Source organism: Miscanthus floridulus, chromosome 15 (genome assembly GCF_019320115.1).
Source record: "Miscanthus floridulus cultivar M001 chromosome 15, ASM1932011v1, whole genome shotgun sequence".
In the NCBI taxonomy this organism is placed as follows: Eukaryota; Viridiplantae; Streptophyta; class Magnoliopsida; order Poales; family Poaceae; genus Miscanthus; species Miscanthus floridulus.
The window spans coordinates 14,113,526-14,131,206 of NC_089594.1; the positions used below are offsets into that span (position 1 = coordinate 14,113,526).

Below are 17,681 nucleotides of genomic sequence, written 5' to 3' on the forward strand. Positions count from 1 at the left end.
CATTTACTACGATGAAGTGTACTCAAGTCAAGTTCTCACTATCCGGGAGAGACGGCGATTCGAATCGATTCCTACCCAGCTAGGGAATTATTCCTAACACACACCTAGGCAGACCAGATCATTAGTTGCCTTAGGTCACCTTTGATACAACTCAGGAACTAAATTCGCGAGTACGACCAGCGCCGCACAATCAGAGAACCACTCTGCCAAGGGTGATCGGGATTCTAACCCGCCCTTGGGCTTACGCCAATGGCTCTCCGCACATCCTTACTACCATCCAGAGTGCGCACTTTTACCGCTCGTGGTCCCGGCCTGAATTGAGCTACTCGGCTTCGCGGTCGAAACGACTTATCCGGCCAACTATGTGAGGGGCTGCGTTCAACATGACAAGATGATCTCCAACGGCCGGTCCTTAAACGACACAGACGGAATCACTACAATACCACATATAAGACTCCGCCCGGTCTCCATTTATTCAACAATACCAGGTTATGTTCCACGATAGCACCATATAGCCAACCGTGATCAAGTTATCACCTATAGCTCGCAGGTGACAGAAAATCACCCGACTTCTACCGGTCTAAGCATAGCTAAGCATAATACACGTTCTTGGACTTAAATAGGATTCATGGTACATATTTCTGGTCAAGGAAAGGTAATATGCAGCAAGTGTTTCCAAACAACTCCTGTCACATAATGCATCAATACGAATAACTTTAGGTGACATTAATAAAGTAGGGAGACTTATAATGCTCCGGGGCTTGCCTTTCACAAACGTCGAAAGCTGGTGATCGGGGCACTCGGAAAGGTGATCGGGTTCAGGCTCTCCTTCTCCGGGAACCTCCAGGTGCTGAACTTCCTGATGCTCCTCCTGCGGCTCGGCGTCAAGCTCCACTAGTGTGATCCCCTCGGTTGCACCTATTGCATGCATATGCATAAGTAAGTACCATGAATGCATAAGATGGATCACGGATGATGTGATAAAGGAATGTACATGCTGCGATAAATGATGTTAAGTAGCAAAATTATAACAATGCTAACTCCTCATTTACCTAGTTGGTGTATATCTCTTCTCGAGTTACTTACAAATTTCACACAAGGCAATATCTAAGTTACACATAACAGTTACAAGGTTATATCATAACTGAAGTTATATTTATCCAAATTTGTGATCTTAGACTTTATGGAAATCTTATAAAATTTCCTACAACTCTTATTTAATCACTAAAAGCTAATTCACACTCTATCCTAATCAAAACAGGCAATCAATACAGTGCTGTCCAGAAATTCTAGAGAGCAAGTATTTTGGAATACTAACTTTAAACAGCTATAACTCCTAAACCTTTTAGCCTATTACCCTAAAATTTTAACACAAGATAGATGAAGAAGTTACCTACAACTTTGTTATTAACCATTTTTACAGAAAACATCATTTTGACTATGCAACATGCCAAACCACATAATCTGTCCAAAAACCTTTGTCACCCGAATTATAAAGCAACGATATTTTTACTGCATACAAACATTCCAAATTGGACACTACCAAGTACAACAACAGTTCAAGTACATCAAATACACTCAAGAAAACATAATGTCCAATCCCAAACTATTTATTTAAATGCCTTTATCAATTTACTAAGATACTTAGGTTAAATAATAAACATATACCAAATGTGCGTAATAAATTCTCAGAAAATTACAGTGGCTTACAAGTGCTACCAATAGACTACTGTAAAAGTTTCATACCATTTTACCAAGAATAACATTCTTTACAAAAATGACAAGCTAGCAAGGTCTATTTTAGCGAAAATAGTAAACCCTATAGAAAAGTGTCAAACAACAGATTATATATTTTTACTAGCATAATATTAGTGCCATACTACTGTGCAAAAATTTGCATGTCAATATGTTGCATATTTTTATCCCTACAATTTTCCTTAGAAAATACCATTTATTACTAGATAAATAGAAAGATCATATTTCAATCAAGTTTACAGCAAGCTTATTATTTTTCCTAGCTAGAGCATGTCAACACAAAACTAACAAAATTGGAATCACAATTTTATCACATTTCTATCTCAATATATCTAATTTACAAGATTGTAAACATACAAAAAGCATTTATTTAAATTATTTAAATCACCATGACAAATACCAGAAAATGTACATTTCATATTTTTATAAACAACTACACTTAATAAGGAACACAACAAAATTTGGTTCACAAAAATTGGACCTCTATAACTCCACTTATGATTTTCCAAATTTGCATGCAAAAACTAAAATAAATGAACTATCTTTTTCAATTGAGTCACGTAGCGAACGAAAACAGAGGAGCCACGATGCCCGACGCGGCTCGGCCGGACTTCGACGGCGGCGAGCTTTACCGGCGACATCACCGGTACTACGACGATCACCAAGACATTGCGAACACAATGAGCTAGCTAATTGGACCGATTGATGGAGCGAAGCACGATGGCAGCGTTCATGGCGGCACGGCGGCACGGCTCGACGGTGAGACGCAGGAGCTGGCCATGGTAGCTCGATCTATGGCTCGGACAAGACTATACCGACTATGGAGAAGCTATCTCAACCACTATCGCGGCAAACAACGGACGGAGGCGGTGCAGCCACGGCGACAGAGCTATGCGACCACGGCGACGGGAACACCGGCGAGGTCCGCGCGCGGCACGGCGGCTTACCGGGCGCGGCTAGTAAGCGAATGTGGGTGCGGTACGACGGTGGGAACACAGCGAAGCTGCTGCGGTGGTGGAGAAGAGATGTGGTGCGAGCAAGGGACGGCAACGACGACGACGGCGCTGCGGTGAGCGGATGTGGCTGCTGCGGTCGAGCGTGAAGGCGAAGGGAGGCAGAGAAATGAAATACGAGCGCTGCGAAGTCACGGGCGGAGGCTTGGGCTTGATGTGTGCGCTGCAGCTCGACGTGGCCTGGCCGGTCAGGCCAACGGCGACGCGCGGCGCCACGCAGCTTTCAAACACTGAAGCCGGCCGGGTTACTGTAGCGCGCCATCAGAGCCACGATTCCAGCCTGACAGCGATACTTGGCGACTAAAAATATCCTAATCTGTTTATTATTAGTGCAAACTTCCTAAACCAAATTTGAATACCTATATACTATCTTCAACTTCCATTAAAGTATGAGTTCCAATTCTCAGTCAATACGGAGTAAAATCAGCCCAAAGTTGAGCAAATAACACTAGAAACCAGTTTTGACTTAGAAAAATTCTAAGTGTCGCAAAATAGTGAAATATGGATTTTTGTGAGCACAAAATGACTAAGCTACGCACTGAATTAGCTCAAGACCCAAACATAAAAGTTGTTGCTCTACTCAAATACTACAACTTTTCTTAAAGGTTCACTACCATGCAAAGTCTCTATGACATAGTTCAAACTAGGTCAAACATAATACTTTAAAATGACGACATACACCATATCAAAGACTTAGAGACCAAACTAGACTTAGTCATGAGTACCAAAGTGGTTCCTTATGCTATTCTAAACATGTTTAAAGCATTCCCAAGGTTCCACACACATTCCATACTTTGGTTCCATGAAAACCCTAACTTAAGTAAGGTAATTAAGTAACACACATGAAATATAACTTAAGTGAGGCGCATATCCGAGAAGCGTCGGATGTAATTGCGTAGTAGTTCATCTTTGTGGTCACGAATCCGCTGCAGGTAATACTTATTGCCGGGTTGCTCGCAGGTTGCGATGAAGTTGTCGATGAAGGCCTGACGGAGCTATTGCCAGGTATCGAATGAATTTTCCGACAAGCCGACCAGCCATTGATGACCTGCTTGGTCGAGAACGACTGGGAGGTAGTTAGCCATGACGTGCTCGTCGCCCATGGCTGATCGGACGGTAGTCTTGTAGAGCATGATCCATAGCTCGGGATTTTCCTTGCCATCATACTTCTTGAGCTTCTCCAGCTTGAAATTCCTTGGCCAAATGACTTGTCGGAGATGAGTAGTGAATTGCTTTAGGCCTGGGGGGCCGTGCATGGTATCATACTCGATACGGCGGATGTTTTCATGAGCGTTACGATCATTGGCGTGGCTGGTCCTACGACTGCGTGCATCGCGCGGGCCAAGTGATTGGTGGAGATCGTAGCTGCCATCCCTGCGATCTCGGTTGTCCCATCGATTGGCGTATAGACCACCACCGCCTCCATTATGGCCGCCGCCACCGCTGCCGCCGTCGCCGCCGCCACCACCGTGACCACCACCACCATGGCGGTGGGGGTGGATCGTTGTTGAGTGTGAGCCGTGTGGGTTTGACGGCTGTTGGTGACTTGAACGCTGACGACTATGACTTGATGCAACTGATGTGCTTGTGGCCTGGACCCAGTTTGTGAGCTGTATAGTCTGAGCCATAGCGGCTGTCAGATGAGCTTGTATGTTGTCGCGGACCTCCTGGCACTCTGGATGTTTGGGAGCCGCTCCAAGTTGGCCATGGCGACAGCCACGTTGGCGCTTGGAGTGTTGTAGACCTACCTGTTGCCTACCATATCAAAGGCGTCATTAAGGTTACGTGGTCGGGGTCATCCCTGATGTGTTCTGCTTCAGCGAGTCGGCATTGAGCTAGGGAAAACAGACCGACGTTGCGCTATTCGCGCGCCTGCCTTTGCTCATCGGTTTCTCCATCCGCCAAGGGTTCGTCGTTGCTGACGACGTTGATCATACCTCCACGTCTTGGCGGGAAGGTTGGGAAATGAGGGAAACCCAGGGGGTGGTCTGGCAGATCCAGATTGTACTCGCCATCATCGTTGTCGAGGTGTTGGACCTCGGTATGTATAGAGCCGTTAGATGCGGTGCTGGATCGAGAACTAGAAACGCCATCCCCTAGGAGCGTGTGGATCGAGACTTCACGAAGTTCCTCAATCCGCACCATGTTGACGAAGTTACGTGGCTGTGGCCGAGGTAGATCCAAAGCATATAGATCTGAAGCATGGTCCAGTTCCATAGGATTCATGAACAGATGTGGTATATGGTACGCGTACTAGGAAGCAGCGTTTGTCAGCCCGTAAGGTAAAGCCCGGTGATCCTCTGTCAGGGTTTGCTACTCGGAGAGCCTGAGGCTAGTTGAAGGAGCTGGCCGGAGGCGAATGGAGCGCCCTTCGGGAGTAGACATGACCACTAGATCTGTATCTAGTCGTGTAGGATGACTAGCCCGAGCTGCTCGGGTAGATCTGATGTGGTGGGTGGGTACCTGCTCGGTGGATTGATTTTGGATCGAATCTACTAGAGCTAGGGTTTCAGCGAGCTTAACGCTGACCCGGTCGATGGAGTCGAGCAGATCGGTGTTGTCGATCAACCACCCTTCGTGATCTGACCGACGGTAAACGTGAGGCCGTCCGCCGTGGCCATGGAGTCGGGGATGATGACCATCAGGTTCGCCTGGGAAGCAGTACGCACTCCCCCTACCTGGCGCGCCACTGTCGACGAAATATGGTCGGCAGTCTATCTAGGGGTATGCCCAAGGTAGTAGATTATCGGCAGACAGGTGCGCAAGCTAGAAACGAGATGGTGACGCAAGACAGACACGAGGTTTTATCTAGGTTCGGTCGCCGTGAGGGCGTAATACCTACGTCTTGCGTCTGATTGTATTGCTGTATATTATGAGATGTGTTTTGAGGGGGTCCCCTGCCCGCCTTATATAGTTTGAGGGGCAGGGTTACAGATCAGAAACTAATCTTAGCCGGTTACAATTGCCATATATGGCCGGATAAGGATTCCTATTCTAACCGACCAGGATTAGTCTGTCTTGGTTCCTTGCGCGGACTCCGAGCAGGTCAAATGGGCCGTGCGTCACCTTCTGATGGGCCGAGCCCTATGGTCTGGGGCCAGCCCAAGTCTAACCGTAAGGGTATAGGGGTTAATACCCCCACAGTGACTCAGATCAATCCTCATTGCTCATCCCTCCTTCCGTCCCACAGCAACCCCACGCGGGTCCCTCTCACCACGACTCTCCCTCTCCCCAAGACGACGACTCTTCACATAGAGAAATTTAATATTTAGGACTCAATTCGCGCACCCTCGCAAGATTTGGGACTCAATTCGACTGCCTTTCAAAATATAGGACTGAGCATGCGAATTCCTTCCAGATTTAGGATTCGGGCCAATTTCTCTTATTTTCCGTTTTTCTCAAATCTTTTCACCTTTCATGGACACCTAAAAAGACCATCTTGCCCTTAGCAGTATCCATCTCTCCTCCGTCCGTTCTTTCTTCCGTCGCCCGACTTAGAAGGGAGAAGCCCCGACACCGACAACCACGACTCCAACCGCGACATAGGACGGAGCGCGGACCGCCGCCCGACCGTCCGCCGGCCTGCTCCGCCCTCCGCGCGGCCTCTGCCCACCGGCGCCGAGGCCCTCCGCCCTCTGCTCCTCAGCCCTCTGCCCCTCCGCCCTTGGCTCCTTCGCCCCGTCAGCAGCAGTAGGGCGCAGCAGGCTAGGCTTCGGCTGGGGCCCAAGAAGCCGCTCGGATGGCGGAGATGTCGAGCTCGAGGCCCACGAGGAACAGGAAGAAGAGCAGCCCTATGTGGCCAGCGTGTCCAGCACTGTCATGCTCGCGCCGACTCCAAAGCTGCCTCTGGCGGAGGGGAGGGGGAGGGCGGCGGAGCACTGGTGGGCGGCGTCGCTCTCTTATCTTCCTTTTCTCGCGTCGGAACATAGAGATATGTCCCAAGGAGCCAGGGACAGTCTAGTCTTTTTAGGTGACCGGGAGAGGTGGAAAGATTAAAAGAAAGTGAAAACAAGATAAACTGGCCAAAATCCTAAATCTTGAAGGAATTCGCATACTCAGTCCTATTTTTTTTGAAAGGCGGATGAATTGAGTGCTAAATCTTGCGAGGCGCGCGAATTGAGCGCTAAGTATTGAAATTTCTCCTTCACACACGACCTCTCTCGTCTCTCCGATGCCAGCGCCTCCAAGCCGCCGCCCCGCCCCACTTCTCCCCTCGCGCGGCGGCCCGGATCTTCGCCCCTCCCCTTCTCACCCTCCTGCCCCGCCTGCCGGTCGCCGCGCGCCGCCCGGCCGCAGTCCTCGGCGCGTGCAGGCCACCTACGACGCCCGGCCGAGACCTCGGCGGCTACTCTCGCCGCCGCAGCCGCCCGGCCGAGGGGCTAGGGTTGCGCGGGGGCGGCGGCGGTTACGCCCTGCTGGGGACGGCGGGGAAGGGCACGTGGGTGGTGCCGGCGCCGGCGCTGGCATCCACGGAGGTGGAGGTGCAGATGGAGAAGAAGGAAAAGGCGGTCGCGTCGCTGCTGATGAGGAGCCCGAAGTACGCCATGCTAAAGCAGCAGCTCGCCGTGTCCGCCCAATTTGAGGTACCAAGGCTGAGATGAAATTTTGCAATATCAACGTTCGCCCAAAATTTGAACTCTTTGTTGACCTGCAACATGGGATTGGTTGTGCAAGATTACAAGGAGGTAACGAGCCTGAGGGACTCGCTGATGTCAGTTCGTGGAGGAGCCTGTGCTGTGGTATGTGAAATGTGCTTGGCAATTTTCGCCCTGACCTGAACTCAGTTATTTTGGTCACAAGCATAATCAGGATTTTGAATCCTTTATTAGTTTATTTGCCCTGTCGCTGCTTGCTACACCTCTGGCAAAGTGGCAAGTACTTTCCTTTTGTCATATTATGTAATATGTTCACTAGCCAGTGCATGTACAAAATATATTTTATATATATCTGAATGAGCTGACTCTTATATGGATGTGTGAAAAGAAGTATCTAGATATTTCAGTAAGATTTTTCTCTGATATGTATGTCCACTCTCCAGATAAAATTTTGCATAAAAATATTCTTGTCTGATGAGACATGACTGCTAGCTAGGGAATGACTGAAGGCATCTTTATTGAGATAATTCATCTCCATGGTTTCTAAATAACATGTCAACATCCTGTTGGTTATTAATTCAAGAAAATGACTTGGTTTTGATTCTCTGAATTATACCTTCCGATTTATGCCTTGTTTTTCTCCCTGTGGCATTATAGCCCTGATAGGCTTCTCTTGAATGTTGCAGATATGTGAGGGTTTGTTTGACAAGTACGGCCCTGATAGTAGCCCAGCTGGAGCTGGGAGCTAGCAGCTGCCTTCAGCCATGGCGGCGCACCACAACATGCTGACATGCTGAACTGAATTTCATGGATAGCTAAATATCTCCTAGGTGAGATGGTCCCCCTAGCACTGTTTATCTTTCTTTTGATATTAATATGAGAAATTTTTTCCATGTAGATAAGAGTAGCACAAAAGATACAATTATAGTAGTATACTGGTTTTCATTCTTGCTAGGCACTTGTGCATGTCCCGTCAACATTTCACTCTCACTCTCTGATTAGTAAAATATGATCAACAAAGTTCAGATATAGCTGCAGTCAGTTATGCTTCGTATTAGAGCTTGGTTTTTGTTAATTTTGAACAAATGAACATAAGAATATTCCTCCTTTATTTATTGGATGGATTACTAAATTTAAACTCTGTTGCCTGTTGTTACGTGCTGTGGCGATTTTTTGGGCATGTGAGTCCTGCTGGCTGCTGGGCGTGCTGGCCTGCTGGTGGAGATTTTGGGCTGCTGCCCTCACCTGGTTGCAATTCCTCTCTTCCAGGCTACGAAGGTGAGTCATGACCTCTCTTCTCACCCGACTGAAAATATACTCTAATTTTTGTGTACTGCTGTACTGAAGGAAACCATGGTTGCCCCACCCATTTGGGCATCCTCTCATATTGCTGATTGTAGACATTATCTAATAACACAAGCAAACAAGACTCAAATCAGACAACTAATTCCGAATCATCTGAATACCCCCAGTGGGTTTGACTTTGACTTTGACGATCAGTAAACTCTCAAGAGGGGTTCGGTACCTGGTGGCGGAAGACAACATATGCGAACCCAAAGAACACCAACATGAAAGGAAGCAAGGATGGTGTCACTGCAGCATATAAGGCCAAGCAAGAAGTATAGTTGTATTCTAGGTTCGCTTGAGTCAAAGCGATACTGCTGGATCCATTGCCTCTTCTCTGTCCTTTCCAGTTTTGACCAGGAAAAAAGTTCTTCAGGTGGAAGAATAGTAACGGCTTCGGTGTCAATGTTTCACCAGCTATTCCAATCCAACCATCAACGATTACATATATTATGAGAAAAGTTGGCTTCATCGGTATGGAGTCACCAATGATCCTTGGTATGCTGCAGAAATAAGCAATTTAGACATTCCAGAAATCATGGCCGCCATTTCTAAATTTCATTAAGAGAATTCAAGGAATAGATTATCAGAAACATGTAATGCCGTGCAAATGAGTATGTCCTGTGCCACTTGATCTACCGAGCAATAACATTATCCCTATACTGTATAAAATGTCATGATTCAGAGCAAGTCCTGCAATTACGCTCCCTAGAAATATATTGAAGAACAAGAATATGTAATACTTACAGTCATATCGCCTCTCCAAATATGACTGTGATATCAGTCCTTCAAATTTAGACCTAAACATCAGTATAGTTAGAAGCACTATAAGGAAGATCTTCAAAGCAATTCCAGGAAGAAACCTTTGGATGAATGATTTAATGAATGGCCTGCATCTATCAACCTCTTAATTGTAAGGAAGAAGAATGCCACAGCATCTATCAAACGAAACAAAGGCTGCTGGCACACCTGATTTTGTTCCTTCATATCTTAGCTTGTCTGAATCTACTATCACATTGAAACCTAGAGACCAGATAACCAATAAGCAATCTAATAAGAAACAGAGCTGCTGGAGGGCTATAACACCCAAAGGTACAATGTTATCAACTCTAAAATTTTTGCATATCATCTTGTCCATTGGCTTTGAGGCCAAGCTCCCGCAGATGGGCATGGCCAAGGTTAAATATCCACCTGTATGATTCAAGATATGGAAAGTGGCAGATTACTCATCCATTACGTGGATAAATACCTGATGCATCGGATGTTAATTGTATCAACATTGAATTTTTTGCGCTGTTTTTGGAAATATTTTAGGAACTAAACTAAGACTAAATTATTATTTACATGGTGCTGCTTTCTTTTAAGATGTCAACATGGTTTATCATCGTAGCATTAGCACGGGCAATATACTAGTTAAAAGATTAGTACATCTTGAAAAAAATAAAAGTTACACTTAAATCTATTCAATGATAAAGCAAGCTACATCAAAATAAATGATAAATTACACGGCTACTACACTTATTCGATAGAGTTTCTCATGGAACGCCAAACACCTTTCTTCAGTGAACAGCACGGCCTCCTCTGCCTCCGTCACAGGCCCCGGTGCCTAACGACGTTCCTCCATTAGCCACACAGCTACCCTGCCAATTAGTATCACTGCCGCTGGCGCTTCTTTGGCTGTGGCTGTGCAGCCTTCTTCTCGAGTTCGTTGAGTGCAGCCTTCTTCTCGAGTTCGTCGATCAGGTGCCCGATGCATGTCTCCACACCACGGTCGTCGGAGCCTGCGATGTCAGTCTGGGACTGGGACTGAAGGAAGCACTCGGCAATGTCGGCTGGAGTGATCTCCACCACCTGCAATAGCTCCTCGACCCTTTGGAACAGAGGGTGTGCTTCAACGCCAAGGTAGTTCTTGGCTAGCGTCCGGAACGCCTCGAAGCAGCAGTAGGACATCTCGATGCGCATGTCCATCCGCCCACTCCGGATCAGTGCCTGGTCGAGCTTGTCTGGAAAGTTGGTCGTCAACACGATGATCCGCTCACCAGTTTGAGCAGACCAGACACCATCAATGAAGTTGAGCAGGCCGGACAGCGTCACTTTAGATTTGTCTTTGTCGTTGCAGTACCTGGTATATATACAACCACTATTGGGGTCAGTTCAGGTGACGCCAACGAATTGGTGTTAATTAATACTTGTAACATTTCAATTATTGATAGATAGCAGATGACAACACTATGTAAGTAGCTAATAATGACACCAGTAATGTTCGAGTAAGCTGACCTCCATGACGATGCGCTCCGCCCCTCATGGTTGCTTCGCTGGCCGGTGACATCATCGAAGCAGCAGTCTATATCCTCAAAGACGATGATTGACTTGCCTGGTATCTTGACGAGGAGACTGCGGAGGTCGCTGTTGTTCGACACGGATGTAAGCTCCATGTCGTAGATGTCATAGTTGAGGTAGTTGGCCATGGCGGCGATCATTGTGGATTTGCCTGTGCCTGGTGGGCCATAGAGGAGGTAGCCGCGCTTCCATGGCTTTCCGATGCGGCGGTAGTAGTCCTTGTTTCCACGGAAGTTGTCCAGGTCTTCCATGATCTTGCGCTTCTGTTTGGGTGCATCGCGAGGGTGTCAAAGGTGGTTGGATGCTCAAAGTCAATGTGGCTCCACGAACTTGTGTCACAAAGCGAAAGCATACTGGTTACCATGGATTAATAGGAAGCATGCAGCATCGAAAGCATATTACATTAGTGTAATAATAACGAAGGAGCTTACCCGCTGGATCTTCTGTTGCTGTAGAGCTTCTTGCCTCGCTTGCCGCTAATGATGTCGCGGCCTTGTCGGCGGACGTGCGGTAGGTACTCGTCCAGGATCAACGCCCGGTGCTGCTGGGGGAACACGAGGCGGAAGCAGGTAGTGCTCATATAGTCGATGGTGCTTTTCGGCGACGACCACCGCAAGGTGACGCCGCTGAAGCTGTCGGCCACCTCCTCCCCCTTGCGGATGCTGAACAAGAAGCTGTGTCCCCTGACGGTGCCATCGGCGTAGAGGTCGTGCGCGTCCCGCGAGCATGCTGAATTCAGGTACGCCTTCACCTCCTCGAAGGCCTCGCTGAATTTGAGGTCACTAGTGTGTATGGAGTGCTTGTCCTGCTCGACGATGTCGATAGTGACGAACAGATTCTCACGGCCAGTTTGGCGGACGTGCGGCAGGTACTCGTCCAGGATCAACGCCCGGTGCTGCTGGGGGAACATTAGGCGGAAGCAGGGAATAGGAGTGTCCCCCTGGCCGGTGGTGGTTTTCGTCGTCGTCGGCAACCACCACACGGTGATGCCTCGGAAGTCGTCGGTCACCTCCTGCCCCTCGCGGAGGTGGAGCAAGAAGCCGCTGCAGCCCTCGACGGTGCCCTCGGCGCAGAATGCGTGCGCGTCCCGAGTGCACACCTTGGTGAGGTACGCCTCCACTTCCTTGTAGGCGTTGTTTGCTGGACTGGCGAGATTCCTCGCCAAGTGTGGAAGACTTGTTGCTGACGATGTCGATTGTGACGAACGGGTCCAGAAACTGGACCAGCCGCCGCCGCTTCTTTGGCTCTGCAGCCTTCTTCTCGAGTTCGTCGATCAGGCGCCCGATGCATGTCTCCATCTCCACACCACGGTCGGAGCCTGCGAAGTCAGTCCGGGACCGAAGGAAGCACTCGGCAACGTCGGCTGGAGTGATCTCCACCACCTGCAATAGCTCCTCGACCCTGTGGAACAGAGGGTGTTCTCCAACGCCAAGGTAGTTCATGGCTAGCGTCTGGAACGCCTCGAAGCAGCAGTAGGACATCTCGATGTGCATGTCCATCCGCCCACTCCGGATCAGAGCCTGGTCGAGCTTCTCCGGAAAGTTGGTCGTGAACACGATGATCCGCTCACCAGTTTGAGCAGACCAGATACCATCAATGAAGTTGAGCAGGCCGGACAGCGTCACTTTAGATTTAGATTTAGATTTAGATTTAGATTTGTCTTTGTCGTCGTCGTCGTCGTCGTCGTCGTCGCAGTACCTGGTATACAACCATTGTGGTCAGGTGACGCCAACGACTTGGTGTTAATACTTGTAACATTTCAATTATAGATAGCAGATGACAACACTATATGTAAGTGTAGCTAATGACACCAGTAATGTTCGAGTAAGCTGACCTCGACAATGTGCTCCGCCCCTCTTGGTTGCTTCGCTGGCTGGTGACATCATCGAAGCAGCAATCTATATCCTCGAAGACGATGATTGACTTGCCTGGTATCACGACGAGGAGACTGTGGAGGTCGCTGTTCTTCGACACTGATGTAAGCTCCATGTCGTAGATGTCATAGTTGAGGTAGTTGGCCATGGCGGCAATCATTGTGGATTTGCCTGTGCCTGGTGGGCCAAAGAGGAGGTAGCCGCGCTTCCATGGCTTTCCGATGCTGCGGTAGTAGTCCTTGTTTCGGCGGAAGTTGTCCAGATCCTCCATGATCTTGTGCTTCTTGTTTGGGTGCATCGCGAGGGTGTCAAAGGTGGTTGGATGCTCAAAGTCAATGTGGCTCCACGAACTTGTGTCACAAAGCGAAAGCATATTTGATAGCATGGATTAATAGGAAGCAGCATCGAAAACGTTATTAGTTTATATATACAGCTAACCTCCCAAGGGAAATAGAAAACACCCGTGTAATTAAATTCACTTTGTATATTATATATGGGTGTGGATTTTCTGCGTAGGGGTTTTCCTGCGCACCCACCCGTCGATAGTGGGTGTAGCTGCGCACCCACCCGCAGGGCCCGCCCCTCAGTCACTAAACTGGCGCCTCCCACACGCCACGCCCCCTCTCCCACCCGCGGCCTCCCGTGACCGACTCCGCACCAAGCTTCCCGAGTCCAAGCGGCGCATCTCCCCACGCGCGCTCCCCTACCCGACGCGCTCCCTACCAGCCATGGCGGCGCGCGACCCCTACCCACGGCGGCACTCGGGACCTACCCCGGCGGCGTGCCTCCCCCACCACGGCACCTACCTCCGACACCGCTCCCTCCCTCACCTCCGACCCCGCGCCCATGGAGGCGGCTCGAGGCGGCGCGCATCCCTACCCTTGGCGGCCTCTCTCCCATCTACGGCGCGGCTCCTCCCTCGGCACGCCTCCCACCCCCGGCGAGCCTCCTCCACACCCCACTCCGGATCCATGGAGCACGAGCGCGTGGGATATGGAGGTGGCGGCGGCGGCCCATCCCCTCCACATCCGGCGGCGGCGGTCCATGGAGCAGGTTTCCTCCCCCACCACGACGGCGCATCTCGTCTCCTCCCACTCTTAGGCGTCCATGGAGACGGCGGCACGCTCCACCACCCCTGCGGCGCGCAGCTCCTCCACCACTGCATCGCGTGGCGGCGGCCCATCCTCTCCACATCCGTCATCGGCGTGGTCCATCGTGCGGATTCCTCCCCTATCCCCCTCGGTCAGAGCTCGAGCAAGCAGCAAGGGATCCCTAGGGGCGGCGCCCTCCATCCACCCTGAGCTCCCTCACGACTCAAAAAAATTACTACTTGATTTCAGGAAATAAAAGAAAATTACTACCCTGCGAAATTAAGTAGTATTTATTCCTATTTTTATTGAGTAAGTTTATTGCTTGATAAAAACTAGTAATAAATTATTACTTGATTTCAAAAAAAATTACGTGATTATTACTACTCGATAAAACCTAGGAATAAATTTTCATGCGGTAGCTGGTGGGTGCGCAGCTACAACCCCTATATTATATTTCGCAACGTGTGTAGCAAAACCCGGTTGTATATGTGTCATGTGTGTGTGTTATATATATATATATAACCTTAGGCTCGCCGGCGGAGCTCCGTCCGACTCTGGCGATGACTGCTAGCGTAACCCAGCCACGGGACAGTAAATAATTGAGGGAACCGGTTTATGGTTGAGGGAATTGCCTCTTACGGTTACAGGAGGATTCGCCGGAGCCAGTGCTCTATCCGCCGGTGCTCTAAATACTATTTAGATATTGGTGGACGCGATTCTTGCCGTTCAGCTGGTTTATTTTGCATGGGAGCGGCTGCAGGGTATTTACTCGGCGCGGGAGACGGAGCACGCATGCAGGGGCATCGTCGTCCAAAACAGTCCTACCTACACACGACGAGTTCCTTTCCACAACTCGTCACTTGCGCCAGAACGACCTTTAAAACCGATACGAGATAGACGAACATTGAGTGTAATAACGAACTTACTCGCTGGATCTTCTGTTGCTGTAGAGCTTCTTGCCTCGCTTGCCGCTAATGATGTCGCGGCCTTGTCGGCGGACGTGCGGTAGGTACTCGTCCAGGATCAACGTCCGCTCCTGCTGGGGGAACACGAGGCGGAAGCAGGTAGTGCTCCCATAGTCGTCGGTGCTTTTCGGCGACGACCACCGCAATTTGACGCCCTCGAAGATGTGGGACACCTCCTCCCCCTTGCGGAGGCTGAACAAGAAGCTGTCGCCCCTGACGGTGCCATCGGCGTAGAGGTTGTGCGCGTCCCGCGAGCATGCTGAATTCAGGTACGCCTTCACCTCCTCGAAGGCCTCGCTGAATTTAAGGTCACGAGTGTGTGTGGAGTTCTTGTCCTGCTCGACGATGTCGATAGTGACGAACAGATTCTCACGGCCAGTTTGGCGGACGTGCGGCAGGTACTCGTCCAGGATCAACTCCCGGTGCTGCTGGGGGAACATCAGGCGGAAGCAAGGAGTGTCCCCCCAGCCGGTGGTGGTTTTCGTCGTCGTCGACCACCACCACACGGTGACGCGTTGGGAGTCGTCGGTGACGCTTTGGAAGTCGTCGGTCACCTCCTGCCCCTCGCCGAGGCGGAGCAAGAAGCCGCTGCAGCCCTCGACGGTGCCCTCGGCGCAGAATGCGTGCGCGTCCCGAGTGCACACCTTGGTGAGGTACGCCTCCACTTCCTTGTAGGCGTTGTTGCTGGAGTGGAAGTCGATTGTGACGAACGGGTCCAGAAACGGGACCAGCCGCCTCGCATATCGCCGGAGGTGCTTGTTGAAGTACATACTGGACCGACCCCGCGGAAAATAGTATGCCACCACCGGCCCCCAGAGCAATCCCGTTGAGATGGCCTGGGTCGCCCACTGCTTCATGAATGCCATCATCTTGCCTAGCTCTCTTGTCGCACGGGCTTGCTCGTGCGCCTCGCGTCTTCTTCGGGCCTGCTGGGTCTAGGGAAGGAGTGGAGATGAGCTCGGCAAGCTCGCGGTGGGGGAGGAATGAATGAGGGGTGATTTAAGGGTGTGGGACACTCGAGTGTTGGATGGGTCTGCAACACTTGATAAACGGACAAAAATCGAGTGATTTTGACCCCTGCGTCACTCGATTATCATAACGCTGGAACCGTCGGATCTATAAAAATGAACCACAAAAAGATACAGATAGTACAAAAATATTAAACAAACAAAAAATTACCAGATTATTTCTATAAAAATCAAATTGAAAATTTTCAAAGAGAAACCAAATAAAACATACAGAAAATAAAAAAAAAAGAAAAAAAATGATCAGATAATTGTTCGAGTAATTTGGATCATTTTCATTTACAAATAGTCAATTTACACAAATTGAACACATAACTGCTCTTTCTAGAGAAATTTGTAGGCTGCCTACTCCTCGTTCGGGGAGTAGGCAAAAAATACAAAAGCACAAACAAATTAATCAAATCATTTTATATGAAAGGCAAATAGGAAGATATTCAATGGAAAAAAATAGAAACAAATTATTCAGATCATTTTCTATGAAAGGCAAATAGGAAGATGTTCATAGGAAAAAAAATACAAAAATACAAACAAATTTGCCAGATCCATCTATCACCTTAGTAACAAAGGACTTGAAAACACTTGGGGAGTCGCAGGTGCACACGGCCGCCAAAACACTCCATTGAGTGCAGAACAAAAATCGAGTGTTCCTAATGCATCCAGCACTCGATTCTCTAACCATTGGATACGGATGCAATGGAAAAAAAATCCAAATAACAATTTTAAACAAAAAAAATAACCAGATTATTTCTATGTAAGGCAAATTGAAATATTTGAAAGGGGAAAACAGAAAAACAAATCGAAGAAAAAGATTAGATAACAGTTCGAGTAATTCTGACCATTTCAATTTACACCAATTGAACATAAAATTTACACATAATTATAAGTAGTAAAATATGGTATAATAACATGTAATTAAAGGAATGAATACATAGGGGCTACTGATTAGATCGGGGCAGCCTGTCCCTTCACCTACAAAGCAGCAAGCTGCATGCACTACTCCACAGGCAGAGAAGTTGCAGGCTCAGTGGAACCCTGGCCAAGCGACCGCACGGGACCTGGCGGAGCAGCGCGACACGGCGGGGCGTGATGCGCTGTGGCCTGTGGTACAAGGGCTTCAGGCGACAGCGACGGACCGAGGAGCTTGCGCTGCAGGACGGGGCGGGGCGGGACCTCACTCACGGAGGCGATCGGCGCGGGCACACAACAGAAATTTGTTTTAATCTATTTTTGTGAGGGAAACTTGGAGATTACTGAGATAAGAATACTCCCTCTATATAGACGAGAAGATCATGGCCAATTGAGGAATCTAACTCCCGATCGTCAAAAAACACATCTACTACCTCTCTTTGTTCTTTTTTTTCCCTACCTATCTCTTCTCCTTGTTCTTCGTCGGTGCTGCATGTACTGTGGATCGACGACGACGATGCTCTAGAGCGGTCAGGCCAACTAAAGCAGCCCATAGTCACTGCACGCCCGGCGAGGTCCCTCACGGGCGTGTGGAGTTTCAGGGTCCAAGAGACCTCGTCTGTGTGTCTTTCGTATCGCGCTCCCGGCCGGCGAGTCTCCTCCGGTGACGTGTTTCGCGTATCGCGCTCATCACTAGAGGCACAAGGCCCAGGTGCGGGTAAACCCAAGGTGCTGGCCCACCTCCGAGTCGGCTTGGCCCTGCATCAAGCGAT

At 49.2% G+C, this 17,681-nt stretch overlaps 1 long non-coding RNA gene and 1 pseudogene across 1 annotated transcript; one reads left to right on the top strand and one right to left on the bottom strand.

Annotated features, from left to right (window-relative positions):
• The first annotated feature begins 7,165 nt into the window (after nt 1-7,165).
• On the top strand, nt 7,166-8,333 carry LOC136506593 (uncharacterized). The gene is made up of 3 exons (XR_010771668.1): nt 7,166-7,351; nt 7,443-7,507; nt 8,050-8,333. It is a non-coding gene; the product is annotated as an uncharacterized lncRNA (long non-coding RNA).
• A 437-nt stretch (nt 8,334-8,770) lies between these two features.
• Nucleotides 8,771-15,932, bottom strand: LOC136507038 (uncharacterized; annotated as a pseudogene).
• Between the last annotated feature and the right edge of the window lie 1,749 nt (nt 15,933-17,681).